Source organism: Coenobita brevimanus, chromosome 44, assembly GCF_032717465.1.
Source record: "Coenobita brevimanus isolate Jiangsu-jjx chromosome 44, ASM3271746v2, whole genome shotgun sequence".
NCBI lineage: Eukaryota > Metazoa > Arthropoda > Malacostraca > Decapoda > Coenobitidae > Coenobita > Coenobita brevimanus.
Window position 1 is genome coordinate 22781635 of NC_136997.1, and position 17382 is coordinate 22799016.

The window sequence follows — 17382 nt, forward strand, 5'->3', positions numbered from 1 at the left end:
ATAATATACCCCATTCACTTTAACTTGGCGTAGACTTGCCATCTCCCCATTTTGAATTCTGAAATGTGGCAATAGATTAACACTTAAATATTATGCTAGTCACGGAGAAGTGCTGTGGAAAGGGTGTAAAGCCATACCAGTGTCTTTTTCTGCCACTGAGCTACGTGAAATAAGTTGCAAAATGAATATCAGGCCAAGTTGAAATGAAAACCCTATTGGCTCAGGTTTTCGTCTTTTATAACTTATTTCCCATATCTCATTGGCAAATTAAGGCAACCACTCCATCGCACTTCATCGTGACTAGCACTATAGTGTTAATAATTATAGCGAAGTATTCAAGATGGAGAGGTGGCAATTTTTCGCCTGCTTAAACAGAGAATATGTGATATGTGATTCTTCCCTAGCATCTCTTCCTTAGCGATTTATCTTTCATATACACCTTAACATTTTGCATATACACCTAAACATCCCCTAATTAACCTAAATATTGGATGGTCCGTAACACCACTTCTTTAGCGATTTATTTTGCTCATTACATCTTAACATTCTCTTGTAAATATAGTTCGTGTTATGTGCAATATAAATCGCTTAGGAAGATATGTTGCGAAATCCCTTGTTAATTGCTCAGTTTATACGAACTTAATTTTAAATAGATTGTACTTCGTATTCTAACTGCTCATAACTCCTGATCCATAGCGATTTATTCTGCATATTATTATGTTAATATTCTCTGGTGTTCTGTCTATGCAAAAGAGCGTTTAAATGATTCGCCATGGAAACCGTGTTCAGAAGACTCCTATATCAGCGAGGAGTTACTACATTTCTTCCCTGTGAATCATATCCCTTCTCTGTGCACCATATTCCCTCTGTGTGCACCATATTCCCTCTGTGTGCGCCATATTCCTTCTCTGTGCACCATATTCCTTCTTTGTGCACCATATTCCCTCTGTGTGCACCATATTCCTTCTTTGTGCACAATATTCCTTCTGTATTTTTTTATTTTTTATTTTATGATTTCTTTTTTATGCTAAGAAGAAGGAACCAAAGGCTGAGCCCGCAATAATCGTTCCCTTCAAGAGAAAAACAGAATACAAGCGAGAGCCAAATCCAGGATCCAATCATTTCGAGATGCCTGGACACACTGCGTTCGAAAGACTGGAGATCATAGGAAGCAGGAAATACAGACACAAGGAGACAGTTCCAGAGATGACCTGTTGCATAAATGAAGGACTGGGAGTAACGGCTAACTCTTGCATTAGATAGTTGGACAGAAAAGGGATGAGAGTTTGCTGCTAGACTGGTGCTACGCGCCCGTCGTAGAGGTGGAGGAATGCAAACAAACAGTTCAGAGGAGCAGTGACCATGGAAGTAGCGAAAGAGAAGAGATCAAGATGCAACAGTGTGGCGAAGAGACAGAAGTTGAAAAGAGGAGGAGAGTTAATGAGACGAAAAGCCTTTGACTCCGCCCAATTGAGAAGAGCTGAATGTGGGGAGCCTCCCCACACATGAGAGTTGTACTCCACACAGGGGCGGATAAAACCCGTGTGTAGAGTCAACAATTGTGCAGGGGTAAAGAAGGAACATAGACGGCTTAGCACACCTAATCTTTTGGATGCAGGTTTTACAAGAGATGTAATATGATCTATCCATGATAAGTCCCGAGTAAATGAAACCCCAAGCATAATCAAGGATGATGTAGGATTACGCTGAATATTATGAAAAAAACATTAGTGGGTACACCTGTGGAATATTTTCCCTAGTTGATAGGTGTAAGAACTGAGTTTTTGAAGCTTTAAAAACAACAAGATTATTTTTACCCCAGTCAGAGATACGAGCCAAGTCAGACATTAGGTGTGCCATAACCTCATCCCTTGTTTGTTGAAGTAACTGCTGAGATGGACGTTGAGGGAACCGGATGGAAAGATGAAGGGTGTAGTCATCAGCGTACGAGTGGATAGGGTTAGATGTACAGCTTAGAAGGTCATTACTGAATAAAAGGAAGAGAGTGGGTGATAGGACAGAGCCCTGAGGAACACCACTGTTGATAGATCTAGGAGAGGAACAATGGCCGTCTACAACAGCGGTTATAGAACGACCAGAAAGGAAGCTATAGATGAAGGCACAAATAACAGGATAGAAACCGAAAGAGGGCAGTTTGGAAATTAAAGACTTATGGCAGACTCGATCGAAAGCCTTTGAGATGTCAAGTGCAATGGCAAAGTTTTCGCCGAAGTCTCGAAAGGAGAATGACCAGGATTCTGAAAGGTAGGTGTACCATATTCCTTCTGTGTGGACCATATTCCCTCTCTGTGCACCATATTCCCTCTCTATGCACCATATTACTACTGTGTGCACCATAGTCCCTCTCTGTGCACCATATTCCCTCTCTATACACCATATTACTACTGTGTGCACCATATTCCCTCTCTGTGCACGATATTCCCTTTCTGTGCACCATATTCTCTCTGTGCACCATATTACTACTGTGTGCATCATATTCCTTCTCTGTGCACCATATTCCCTCTTTGTGCACCGTATTCCTAGTATGCACCAAAGTCCTTCTCTGTGCACCATATTCTAATGCACCATATTCCTTCTCTGTGCACCATATTCTAGTACACCATATTCCTTCTGTGTGCACCATATTCCTTCTGTGTGCACCATATTCCTTCCCTGTGCACCATATTCCCTCTCTGTGCACCATATTCTCTCTCTGTGCATCATATTCCTACTGTGTGCACCAAAGTCCTTCTCTATGCACCATATTCTAGTGCACCATATTCTAATGCACCATATTCCTTCTGTGTGCACCATATTCCTTCCCTGTGCACCATATTCCCTCTGTGCACCATGTCTCTGTTTCACAGTAATTTTCTAAACACTAATTTCTTTCTCTGTGCAAAGGCAAAGTCATTTTCTCACGTCGTTTTCCTTTCATTTCCAGTCTTCAATTTTTGTAAGTTTTTCCTGGGCTGGAGAGAGGTGCCTTCACGTGGTGGCACTGGTAAGACCTGGGATTGGAGCTGCCAGGTTGTTCAGACGCTCAACTCCTTCCCTATCCCTCTAGAGGAGGATGGTGGACTGCAGGAGGAAACTTCAGCCTGCAGTCCACTGGGTTCACGCCCAGATGAGCCCTGGGTTGCAACTAATATGACTCTTACCACCGGCTTCTGTGTGTGTGTGTGTGTGTGTGTGTGTGTGTGTAACTTCTGGCTGTGTATGTAATGAATCAGCAACGGTGTGAAGTAGGTTTAAGTAAGATTATACCACATTTTGTGGCAACAACAACAACAACAACAACAACAACAATAATAATAATAATAATAATAATAATAATGATAATAATAACAATAATAATAATAATAATAATAATAATGATAATAATAATAATAATAATAATAATAATAATAATAATAACAACAACAACAACAAATAAAGTGAGGAAAATTAGCAGAATAGAAATGTATGTTTACTGTAGTATAGCACATTGGAGGATGGATATGACTATACTACTTTCACTTTAACTTGGTCTAAAATTTCCGTCTTTCCCACTTGAATGCTGAGTTGTAATACTTGACTAACACTGTATTAGTCACGAAGAAGTGCTGTGGAAAGGATGTAGGGTTGTAACATTGCCTTTTCCTGCTGCTGAGCTTCGTGAAATTAGCTGCAAAAATGATGAAAATCAGAGCTATATTAAGGTAGAGATAGTAACCAAGGAGACTCATTTCTGCTTCATATCTAAGGCTTATCGAATCTCATTTAGCCGTGACTCATTGTTCATGTGGAAGTGGTTCAGTTCCGTCAGATGAAAACAGGCTGCCTCTTCATCTTCCCCCAGACGGCCGCTCCCTGGCTGACAATGCTCTGCTGGCGCTGGTGTCGGGTCCTCTGCGTGGCCACAACCTCCTTCTGGTGGGCAATGACCACACACAGAACCTACTACACATGGACCAGATCATGGGGGCCGCTGGGGCCTCCCATACGCCTGTCTTCCTCGCCACACAGCGCAATTTCTTCCTCACTGCACGACCGGTCTACCACACCAAGGGCTCCCTCCTGACTGCCCTCATCCTTTTCCATTATGACCCCACCGATTTCCTTCTCCTCCTGGAAGAAAACAAGGAATGGAACCCGGGCTACCTCGTCCTCTTCTGCCTAAGTCCACATCTCAACACCACATCGATCATCGCACAGCCTGCCATCCAGCGTTCCAAGTTTATTTTGCTCCTACAGCCACAGGAGCAAGCCGGCAATAAGCGCATGATTGCCTACACCAGCATACCCGCACGCATGAAGGTCCCGCTGGGAGTCTGGAGTGCTGCGAAGTTCGACAGTCACCAAGCCCTTTTCCCATGTCGCTTCAGAGACTTCGGTGGCTTTGTGATGGAGGTACCTGTTGTGTGTCATGACGTACCATTCGTCTATACTGGGGAAAACGGCACCTGCACTGGTGGTAATTTGGATGCTCTGGGTTTGATTGCAGAGAAGCATAATTTTACCTACGTGACCGTCCCCCTGAAAATCATCCTCTGGGCCATCAAGGAGAATGGCACGTGGAAGGGAATGCTCGGTGAACTGATGTACGGGGGAAAGCACATTATGGTAACCTCGACAAAGCTCAACGAAGAAGAGTTTAGGGATTTTGACTTCGTATATCCTTACTGGGGGTACCGCTTCGCCGTCATCCTACGTGTACCACCGCCCATAGCTCGCTGGAGGAACATTTTATACCCATTCTCTACCCTGACGTGGGGTCTGGTGTTGGCTACTACTCTGATTTTCGCATCTTTTATCTCCCTCCTCGTGCACAACCTCCATGACCTCAAGGATCCCGTCGACATTGCTCTCAAGGTACTTATAAACAGCTGTGACATAAGTATTGATCCACGTACGATAAATTCCAAGGCAGTGAACAGTTACTTTCGAAACACAGTAATGCGATGTTCAAAGCCTTGCATATTTTCCAGTTTATTACGTACGAGTTTCATAATTGTTGGACTAAAAAGTAGGGCGATATTCATGACTGCAGTCGCAAATTCAGTAGAAAGAGTTCATCTACTTCGTCACTGCATCTATTTCACACATACCTGTCACTTTCCTCCCTGACTCATTATATCAAAAGAGAATCAACTGTGATTAAAGAAACATACCAAGCATCTCTCAGCTCGGGAATATTAACCAGCAGAGGAAAATGAGAGACAGGAGAGGTGAAATATTAGGCGAAGTTCTGTAATATATGGACAGAGAAATATACCAAGCCTCTCTCAGCTTAGGGATATTAACCAGCAAAGTAAACCAAAAAGCAGAAGAGGCAAAGTAATAGGCAAACTTTTTTTTTTTTCCCTCGACTTTACAACTCTGACATCCAACATTTATTTTTATTTTTTTTTGTCTCTGTTGAACACACATTTCTGTAATAATTTAAAAAATAAATAAATTTACATGGGGGATGGCAGGCTCAATTATATGAATATTTCTGTAATGCTCATGATGAAGGTAGACCATGGATTGTAAGTAGACGTACCCGAGGGGTGTAATTATACAGAGAAGATAATCTGGTTGAATCATCAATGGGAGAGGCATTGTAGATGTTGGTGTAGGCCAGGGCTACTCAACTGGCGGCCCGCGGTTCGAATCCGGACCTTCTGAGTGTTGTAGTTGGACCCCGGACTCCAGGAGGAGAAAAATATAAATAACATGAAGGTCCTGGCAATGGATTTTTGCAAATGTATTTCCTCGACTGACTGTAGGGTAAGTTAGGGGTCTATCGTACATATGTATTTAACCTACAAATGCCCCCATAATATATAAGTTTAGAATAGTTTCCATGCAATAACAATAACAGAAAATGGGACAAATCAGATTGGTGGTGTTTATGGCGGGCGAGGCGCGGCTGAATTTTGGCGTGAGTTTTGTTGTTTTTGTAAGGTGACCAGAGTCCCGCTTTTAGGCGGAACAGTCTCGCTTTTTGGACGTCTCTCCCGCTTTTTTAATTGTGACTAGAATGTCCCGCTTTTTGAGCAAATTATATTAATTGTCCCGCTTTTAGAAAGTTACTATTGTATTAGATATAACATGACCTTCTTTTATGAAATTAGGATGAATTAGAAAAAATATACATAATCCTGACCAAATGAAATGCCGAGTTATTAATATAAAATCTGTAATGCTCACTAGCTGGTAACTTTGGTCGACCCATTCACTGTACCGTACGGTATGTTCGAAGTTCGTAGAGACGTTAGTGTTTGATTAGCAGCCTAAGTTTGAGGTGTAGCGCAGCAGCGGTCGCTGTAACATTAGTCAATATCTGTCTGTCTATCTATCTATTTATCTATATCTATCTATCTGTATATTTGTCTATCTACCTACCTATCTATCTATCTATATCTATCTATCTATCTATATAGACACACACACACACACACACACACACACGCACGCACGAACGCACACGCTCGTGCGCGCGCGTCCCGCTTTTAGCTCCAGTAAATCTGGTCACGTATCTGATGTAATTTTAGGCCTCCTATCAAAAGTATCCTGTGTTCATGCATAAGCCAGGAGTACGTTCGTAGGGTACTGAGTATTGAAATACATTGTGTTGTCATGAATCAAATTGTTTGAGAACCGAGTATATATATCTTATTTATAACTCTCTGAAAACTCTTATTTTTCATTTTGAGAGGAAAATTCTAAGTTTTTTCATGTGTCAGAAATTTAGCTTTTCTCAGTAAAGGAGCGTAACACAAAACTGCAAGAATATTTTGATTTTTCCCAGTACGAATTTCTCTGTTTACAAATTGTTAGTTGAGAGGAAAACTCCAAGTCTTGTTATGTTTTAGAAGTGTAACATTTCTCACTAAAGTGGCCTAACATTAAAAAGAAAATATATCTTGATTTTTCCATTTGAAAATTCTGCATTTCATTTTCTGAGAGGAAAAGTTCAAATCCTGTTATGCTTTAAAAGTGTAACTTTTATTACTAAAGTAGCATAACATTGAACAGTAAATATATCTTTATTTTTCCATTTGAAAATTCTCGGTTTCAATTGTTTTTGAGAAAAAAAATCCAAGTCTTGTTATATTTTAGCTACAAAATTGAATATTTTTTATATCCACTATTTATCTTTATATTTTGTATAAGTCAAAGAGTGAATATGAAATGAATAAAAACCATATGGATACACTACCCTGTACTCATATTGGTTGTTTTATTTTCATGATTGCATGTAAAATATTAATCCGGACCTCTGCATACATTGGAACATGTCTAACTGGACCTTTGCTCATAATAGCTGAGTAGCCGTGGTGTAGGCCTTTTCTGTTTCGTTATCCTCTTCGTATTTTAAGTGGGATGATGAAATAGGCAGATTTGGGTCGATGGAGTATATTGTGAGACAGTTATACAAATGCAAGTTCAGAACTTGGCGTGACCCGTGTAGCCTATGGTTGGTAGCAGTTTATGTTAGTTGCAGTCCTCCTACTTTACTCTCACTTTCCTACTCCCTATCGCTCTCTCCTTGTCTAGCTCTTATTCTCTCCTGTCCTACTAACTTTCCTACATGTGATATCGGACTTATATCTCCCTCTAGCTTCCCTCTAAAGTGTGTGTGCGTACGTGTGCGTATGTTTGTGCGTGTGTCTGTGTTGGTCATATTTCCGGCACATGATCATGAGTGTTTGGCATTCTTGATTTGTCTAGGTAAGGGGGATGTATGGTTGTCTCTTCTTGGAGAAAGATATAACTACCTGTTTTACATATTATTACCTATGTCTATATAACTGCATACCGTAGTTACATATAGTATTGTGTTATAACATATTAGCCTGCGTATCGCTCGGTCAAGCCCACTGTCATACCAACGACAGTAAATATTGTCATAATGTATTGATACATACATATACACATTACAATGAAATTGCAAGTTAATCTAACTCAGGGGAAGAATCCCTTACCCACACAACTCATTGACCATCCTTTCTCGCGTATCTAATTAAGTGAAGTACATATTGTAAAAGTTACATAATTGTGATAATGTAGTGATTATAACTGTAGTCATTGTAGTAATATAAATGTAACATAAATAAATGGTACATGTATAGTAGATATATAATTATAATAGTTATATTAAAATAATACAATGGCAAGTCAACTGTAGTCAATTATACAATATATATGAGAAGGTCTTGCTGTATACTGTATATTCATCTACTGTATACATGAGACACTGTAATATAATTAAAGTAAGCCTGTATTATCTGACCCATATTTTGTTATTTTATATAATATCTATATCTATATCTATCACAACCCGGTCGCAGAGTAGTGTGGCCAGGTTGTTTCCCCCCCCCCCGTGGCGGGGGGGGGACACAACCTGGCCGCACTATGAGGTGGTACTACTACTCTGCTGTCAGGTTGTGTTAGGAAGAATACTGCCACCGTATTCCCTGCGTGTCGTAAAAGGCGACTAAAAGGGGCGGAGTGAGGGGACCAGGGACCCCCTTCTCTGTTTTTTAGTTCCTAAAAAGAGACAGGCCAGAGAAAGGGATGGGGGATGGAGTTATCCCCGTACCCTGAAGACTGGGTCTATGAATGTGCGTGGATGTAGTACGATTGAGGCTAAAAGGGAGGAGATTGGGAGAATGTTTGTGAGAAGAAAGTTGGATGTGTTAGCTTTGAGTGAAACGAAGATGAAAGGGAAGGGGGAATCTATGTTTGGAAGTGTGAATGGAAGATTGTCAGGTGTTGATAGAGGAAGGGCAAGAGAAGGTGTGGCCTTGTTAGTGAGTCCGGAAGTACAGCAATGTGTGATTGAATGGAAGGAGGTGTCATCGAGACTGATGTGGGTGAAAGCGAAATATGAACGTGAGTTGTGGGCGTTTGTGAGTGCATATGGGCCTGGTAGTGAAAGGGATGAACAAGAGAGGGAGTCTTTCTGGAATGATGTTGATGAGTGTCTGCAGAGTTTTGGAGCGAATGTGAATGTGGTAATGATGGGAGATCTGAATGCTAGAGTGGGAAATGTAGCAGTTGAAGGCGTAGTTGGTATGCATGGTGTGCCTGGAAGAAATGAAAATGGGGAATGAATGATAGCGATGTGTGTTGAGCGAGAGATGGTGATTGGGAATACGCTGTTTGAGAAGAAAGATATTTATAAGTATTCATGGGTGAGACAGGAGGGTTGAAGGGTTGTTGATAGAACTTTGATGGACTATGTGGTTGTGTCTAGGAATGTAATAGGAAGATTGTTGGATGTGAGAGTTCTGAGAGGGGAAGGTGGAGGTATGTCTGACCACTACCTGGTGGAGGGAAAGTTAAGAGTAGGTAAGAGATGGGTGAGAGCTAGGAGGGTTAGGTGTGGCAGGGAGGTTTTGAAAGTGAGTGAGTTGGATAAAAGAGAGAAAAAGATAGAGTATCAGGAGAAATTGAAAGATGAGTGGAACGCAGTGAAAGATCGGGAAAATGGCAGCGTGGAGGAGGAATGGCAGTTGTTTAAAAGTGCTGTGGTGGGGCATGCAGAAGAGGTGTGTGGTGTGAGATGTGTGGGTGGTGGTGTAAGAAAAGGAAGTGAATGGTGGTGCGAGGAAGTAAGTATGGCTGTGGCTGAGAAGAGACGTGCATATGAAGTGTGGCTGCAGAGGAAGGATGAGATGTCATATGAAAGGTATAAGGAAAAGAGGAATAGAGCGAGAAGGGCTGTGCGTGATGCTAAAGTAGCAGCAGATGAGAGGTGGGGTAGGCGGCTGACAGAGAATTTTCAACAGAATAAGAAAATGTTTTGGAAGGAGGTGGAAAGGGTGCGAAAATGAGAATCTGGGAAGGAAGAACGAGTAAAAGCAGAGGATGGAAGGATGTTAATGATGGAAGGATGTTAATTGAGGTGGATGCAGTAAGGAAGAGATGGGCAGAGTATTTTGAAAGATTGTTAAATGTAGAGGAGGAAAGGGTGGCTGAGATTGGGGCGGATGGAAGGGTGCAAGGAATAAATGTGTTGGGAGAGTTGAATGATTCTTTGATCACGAAGGAGGAAGTGGAGAAGGCAGTAAAGGAGATGAAAACAGGGAAAGCTGCAGGTATGGATGGGTGTGCTGTGGAATGCCTGAAGGGTGATGGAGTGACTATTGTTGACTGGTTAGTAAGATTGTTGAATGTGTGCTTTGAGAAAGGTATGGTGCCAATTGACTGGGCAAGTGCTTGTGTGGTCCCGTTGTATAAAGGCAAGGGTGATAAGTATGAATGTACTAGCTTTAGGAGTATAAGTCTGTTGAGTGTTGTAGGTAAGGTGTATGGTAGAGTGTTAATTATGAGAGGTAGAGAGGGTACAGAGGGAGTGATTAGTGATAAGCAATGTGGCTTTAGGAGAGGGAGGGGATGCGTTGATCAGGTGTTTGCTGTGAGACAAGTGTGTGAAAAGTATTTAGCAAAAGGCAAGGATGTGTTTTGGGCATTTATGGATTTAGAGAAAGTGTATGATAGAATTGATAGGGAGGCTTTGTGGACTGTTTAAAGATTGTATGGACTTGATGGTAGGTTACTAAAAGGGGTGAAAAGTTTTTATGTAAATAGTGGAGCGTGTGTAAGAGTGGGAAATGCTGTGAGTGATTGGTTTCCCGTGAAAGTGGGGCTGCGACAGGGATGTGTGATGTCGCCTTGGTTGTTTAATATTTACATGGATGGTGTTGTAAGGGAGGTGAATGCAAGAGTTTTAGGTGGTCTGAGTCTGGTAAATGTTAATGGTGGAGAGTGGAATCTGAAGCAGCTGCTGTTTGCAGATGATACTGCACTGGTGACTGATTCAGAGGAGAGATTGAGACAGTTGGTAGAGGAGTTTGGAAGGGTGTGTGAAAGGAGGAAATTGAAAGTAAATGAGAATAAGAGTAAAGTGATGAAGTGTGCGAGGTTGATAGATGGTAGGGGGATGAATATAGTTTTGAATGGCGAGTTGCTTGAGGAGGTAGATTGTTTTAAATATCTAGGGTCACATGTTGCTGTGGATGGAAGAATAGATGCAGAAGTGAAGTTTAGAATAAATGAAGTAGGAAAGGTGCTTGGAGGAATGAAAAAAGTGTTTAAATATTGAAAGTAAATGAGAATAAGAGTAAAGTGATGAAGTGTACGAAGTTGATAGATGGTAGGGGGATGAATATAGTTTTGAATGGCGAGTTGCTTGAGGAGGTAGATTGTTTTAAATATTTTGGGTCACATCTTGCTGTGGATGGAAGAATACATGCAGAAGTGAAGTTTAGAATAAATGAAGTAGGAAAGGTGCTGGGAGGAATGAAAAAAGTGTTTAAATGTCGTTCGCTTAGAATGGATGTAAAGAGAAGGCTGTATGAGGGTGTTGTGGTACCAACTGCATTATATGGGGCTGAAACATGGAATATGGGTGCAGCAGAGAGGAAAAGTTTGAATGTAATGGAGATGAGGTGTCTGAGGAGTATGTGTGGAGTGACGCGTATGGATCGGGTGCGAAATGATGAAGTGCAAAGGAGAACTGGAGTTGTTCGGGAGATGGCTGGTAGAGTTGAGCAGAGGGTGTTGCAATGGTTTGGGCATATGGAGAGAATGGATAATGAGCGATTGGTGAAAAAGATAACTAGATCTGATGTGAGAGGTGTAAGGCTGAGAGGAAGACCACGAATAGGATGGATGGACAGTGTAAAGAGAGCGCTGGATGTGAGAGGGATGTCTGTTGAGCAAGGAAGAGTGGCTGTGCGTGACAGAAATAAATGGAGAGAAGTTGTGAATGAATAAGTGATGACGCAGCCCTGAGGGGATATTCTCCCGCATTTGGTCTGATCAGCTAGTCAGGTCAGGTGCGGGTAAGGGGATGGGTCTGTTATGATGTGGCAGGGGTAAACCAGTTCTGCTGTCGGGCCCTGTTGCGGATGTCACTGATTGCATTGCGCAGTTGACCCTTGTGCGGTGTGGTGCGGTGAGGATCTGTCCGTTCTCCCCTTTGGGGCTAAGATGTGAATGAATGTGTTTGAATGGATGAGTAAATGGAGAGTGTGTCGTCCTGTCTCGGCTACCTCTCTTTCCTTGGGGGAAGCAGCCTAGGTATATAGATAGATAGATAGATAGATATCTCTCTATCTCTCTATCTATATATATTATAGATAGATAGATAGATACAATATTTACAATATTTACACCGTTTGTCTCACTTGTACAGAACAGTTCTTAAACACTGATTCCAGGTTAGCAATCCTTGCTTGCATTCTGTGCGTGGCCAAAAGTAATATAACAAATATGATGGAGAAAATTACAAAGATGACTGGAGCTGGGCTGTATACATAATGTGGGTTGAACATAATCCTACTGTATTCTTCCCAAGGTTGTATTGTCTGATTTATTAGTTGCATGGCTTCTATTTGGGTGAAGTCAGCTTAATGTGTGCACTTATATTTAAGTTCATCCAAGGTGATGGTGCCCTGTAAAAAACTGCCTGCACATTGCTCCGCCCCGATTGTGACGTATATCCCTTCAAGCCAATGAGAACTAACCCCTCCAGCCTCGGGTTGGGTGATCCGGCCACTCTGAGGGCATGGGGGGGGGGAGTCACCCTCCCTCTCGGCACAACCTTTGCTTGAATGTTTCGTCATCTGTCGCGTAATAACCCTCTCTGAAGACCCTCCCACGCCTCTGCACGCCCTAATAGGACGTTGTTAGTCGAAGCTTACCCCTCCCCCAACCACGAGGCTATCCCCCTCCAGCCTCCCCACCTTCCCCCCTACCTTGTATCACCCTACCTACCCTACCCCCTCCCTTCCTTTCGGCCCCATGCTACCCTCCTACCCCCAATAAACCATCGAGTGATAGCGAGCACGCAGCTTGGCTTGCTTTCCACCCCCATGCCTCCCCTCCCCCATTCCCCCCACCCCCAACACATGTACACGTGCTTTATATGTGTTGCCTCGATTTTTTTTTCCTGTGCCTTTTCGTACCTGAACATACTCGTAATAAATGCTTCTTTGTATACTATTCTATACATGCAAACACGTGCAATCACAGGCATCTGAGCCCCCTCCCCCTCACCGCCACCCCTCCATCTCGATACATCTATTACTCCCCATACGTGAATTATCTCCCCACACCCGCAGACACACCTGCTTGCATGGTTGATATGCTAAATCACATTGATTTTGTTTGTTTCAACTAGCCAAATTTGTTGTTACCGTAAGTGATCTCCCAAGGTTCAATGTACTCGTTGTGGGCCTTCTCCCCGACCGAATTTTATCTCCCCACACGTACATACACATCCGTTTTCACAGTAGTTGGTCAAGAACAAACTAAAGTGCTCTACTTTGATGAGAAAAGATAGTTTTATCCAACCTTCATACCTACAAACCTTCTCCCCATAGGGTACTTTATCTCCCCAAAAGCAAGTAATCTCCCAACACCCCAAAATACCTGTTCTCGGGCTTGGTGTGACATGATATTGCAATGACCTATTTCAATAATAGAAATAGTTAGTTATCAAAACTATGGGGGCTTTCGAAAATTTTGGGGAGTAACTTTTTTTTTTTTTTTAAATTTGACCCTCGATTGTGCGGTAACCACCAGGCCTAGGAGAGTGCCAATTGCGCTGTCAGGTGTGTAAATTCTTCCTCTTTAGCCAGAACATATTGATTTTCCCCGTGGTGAAAGTCGAAAAAACACCCCCGAATTGCGGCTCCAGTGGCAGACAAGCCAGATCGAATTGCGGTATCTAGGGGTTAATTGGAACCGAGAACACATATCGTGAGAAATGATCAGGATCAACAAAAAGATATTGATTGTGACTGGTAGTTAAGGGTAATTAAATCAACCACGACAATGCCCCACGGTTGGTTATGTACAGGATATTTCCCTATACTGTACATGCAGGTGATAACTTGTAACCTTTGTGTCTTGCACATGAATCACATTTGTCTGTGATATTATGTCTTTGTGTAACGTTGGCCAATAATATGACATCCGGACCTCTTGACTGTCCTGTCCTTGCCAGGATGCCCTGCATGTGGCCTATCGTGTATAATCCTTAGAATATGTGGTATCATTGTACTAGGAATAACTAACTGCTTAATATTTTTTTCTATGATTTGGTTGTCCTGGATTTACCTTATATAAGGCATTGTTTACCATTGTGAATTGTTTAAGTGGTACATGTAACTTCGGTAATGGGACATCATCGCCTGACTCGAGATGATATATTACTTTAGGCCATGCTGGGTCCTGTCTCTGTGCTCTGAGATTTCTTGATTTGTAGGGATTGTTTCACCATTGTTGGAGTGTGATTCACGTGGACTTATTGTAGCGACACTGGCTAATGGATTTCGCGATAGGGCATCTGCTGCCAAATTTACTTTACCTTTTATGTAGGGAATATTTACGTTGTAGTTCTGGATTGTACATTTCTATCGTGCTTTCTTCCCAGAGAGGAGTTTTTCTTGGAACATGCCCACGAGAGGCTTGTGGTCTGTGTTTAGGTGAATTTCGTATCCGTACACGAGGTCACAAAATTTCTGTAGAGCAAAACTTTAACCTTTAGGGCTTTAAGTCTGTTGTACAGTAATTATTCTCTGCTCCTTTTATTTGTCTACGGCAAAAACATTGGGTTGGTATTTACCTCGTTTATCCTCTTGCGTCAATACAGCACCTAAACGTCTGAGGGAAGCTACTGTGCAAATTATGAATAGTTTTGTGAAATTAGGATAGGCCAAGCAAGGTGCACATGTAAGTTTATCTTTTAATTCATTAAATGCATTTTTTTTTTTTTGTTCCTCTCCCCACTGAAATACCGCTTGTTTTTTTCAGTAGGAGAAATTATGGTTGTGCTATGTGAGAAAATTGTTTTATAAATGCTGTGTAGTACCCGGTGATCCCTAAAAATTGTCTTACTTCATCCACATTTGTGAGTTCAGAGAAATCTCTTGCTTATATTTTGTTCTCAGAGGTGTGGATTCCCTCTGCATCTAGTCTGTGGCCTAAGAATTTTATTTCCTTAAAGCAAAATTTACATTTAAACAGCTTAATTTTAAAACCTGCATTGGCTAACTCGTGTAGGAGCTGGTCTAATTTCAGTCGATGTTCTTGTATTGTGTGTGTTGCAATTATGATGTCGTTCAAGTAGACAAATAGACCTTCACCTAATATTCCGGCCAATACGCTATTCATTAATTGCTGGAATGTGCCTGGAGCTGTCCTTAATCACATCGGCATTCTCTTATACTGATAATGCCCACTGTCTGTAGAGGAAGCAGTGTATTTGCGGGATTCTATATCTAGGCCTTTTTGAGAGTAGCCACTTAACTTTTGGATTGTGAGCCACAGCTCAGACTGGGTAGCGTCGCGTTGCGAGCAACAGCTCAGGCTGTGCTGGCCGTGCATCACCACTAACTACTCCATCCCCACGCAAACTTACGCATGGCGCTACGCAAAGACGGAGAGAGTGGGATTTTTTTTTTTTTCACCAGATGAAGCCCTAAATATTTATCGTCATGATAATGATCAAGAAAAAAACAAATTTAATTCATTTCTTAACTGCTTCCCCACGTAAACTTGCGCATGGCCCTGCGCAAAAACGGAGAGAGAGAGAGAGATTGTTTCTATTCACCAGATGATTCCCTAGGTGTTTATCTTCAGGTTTTTAATAAGCAATAACTAAATAAAAAAAAGATCTTAATTTTTGCACACGACTGGGTGGGGAAAAAAAAAAAAAAAGGGTAATTGCGCAATCCACGGGTTAATATATCGACTGTAGAAAAGACCATATTTACTGGTCCAATGATGTGCAGGACATCACTTAACAATGGCATGGGAAAACGGTCGGGAATGGTTTCCTAAGTTTGTGATAATCAACAACTGCTCGCATTTCCTCTTTTTGTTTAGGTACAAATAAGAGTGGTGCGTTCCATGGGGATACTGAAGGTTCAGTGATGTCCAAACTTAACATTTCATCATCATTACTGCTTTGCTAGTGCACTTTGTGAGTGTGCACCTCTGTACGCTGGTACATAGACCGGTTGTGTATCCTGTTTTACGTTAATATGGTGTTGGATTAGCTTTGTAGACCGTAAGTTTTCACCAGGTAATGTGACTGCTTGTCGATGTTTCTGTAGTACAGTTAGTAAACCATTTTCCACATGAGAATTATCTGAGCGGACCAAATGCTCGTTTATGCACTCACTGTCTGACGAGTTTACTCTGCTCAAACCTCCTGCCACTGTCACTTCGCGTAAAGGAGCTGGGCAATTCTCTAACCTACAAATACAGGTTCCTTTCTTAATCTCCACATCTCCATTCATGGTGTTAACTAAAATGACATTAGTTTCACCTTTCCCATTCATCTAACATAGGGCACTTTCTATCAAAAGACCATTTATTGTAGCTCTCTTTTCTAATACAATGACATTACAATATTTCTTAGTTTACTCTTAACAGTAACTTGCATGAATGATTTTGGTAGTAAATTTAAATCATAATTAATGCTTGCTGGATGAGTGAGTGAGTCCTGATTGGATTGTGGGTAAGGGGAGGGTGTCGGCTTGTAACGGCTGGTCTAAGTCAGACTCTACCTTTCTTTGTGTTGTGTGTAATCGCTCTTGTGACTCTAGTTCTCTGTAATTGTTGGTTGTAGTATCAGGTGATTAAATTTGCTCTATGAATTCGCTGCCGTAGTTAACTCCGTTGAAATGGGGCATCAACATTATATTTTGTGTCCTCATTATACTCAGTCCAAACAACATATTTCCTCTAATTGATAACTGAATGTTTTTCTGGTCTCTGTGAATTTCATGTTTAACTCAATCATACCAATAACTGGTGTTTCTTTACCATCCACTGTGTATAAATTTAAATCTGAATTTTACAAAAACGTCATTTTTCTTCTATTTCTAAAAATTCTTTCTAACTCATCTTGCATTATTAAATTCAGTGGTGAGCTTGAATCTAAAAGTAATAAAATCTCTTCCTCCTCACATAAAGCAGAGACTTCCTATGTTGACTATTTGTTTATTTGGGTGTTTTATGTATCATCGTCGTTTGTGCTGGTACGACCTTCCCCCGACCTATAGATGGATACTAATCTTTCTATTGTCTTACAGTCTGAGGTCCAGTGACCGGAAGATTTATGGTGCCTGGAATACGGTTCAAACCCTTTTGCCTCCTGCCTGTCCTCTTTATTCTTAAAGTAACACTCATATTTTGTGTGACCAGGATTTGCGCCATAGTAACAAAGCGTGTTACTTGAATTCAACCAACGAGGTGATCTTCCATGTGCCGACCGATGTCTAGTGGGACTTCGGCCAGACTTTTGTACCGCCCTGTTACCTGTTGTGCGGGAACGAGTCCTTGAGCTAACTTGACTGTGTGTTTGTTTGTGAACTGGACGAAACTGTC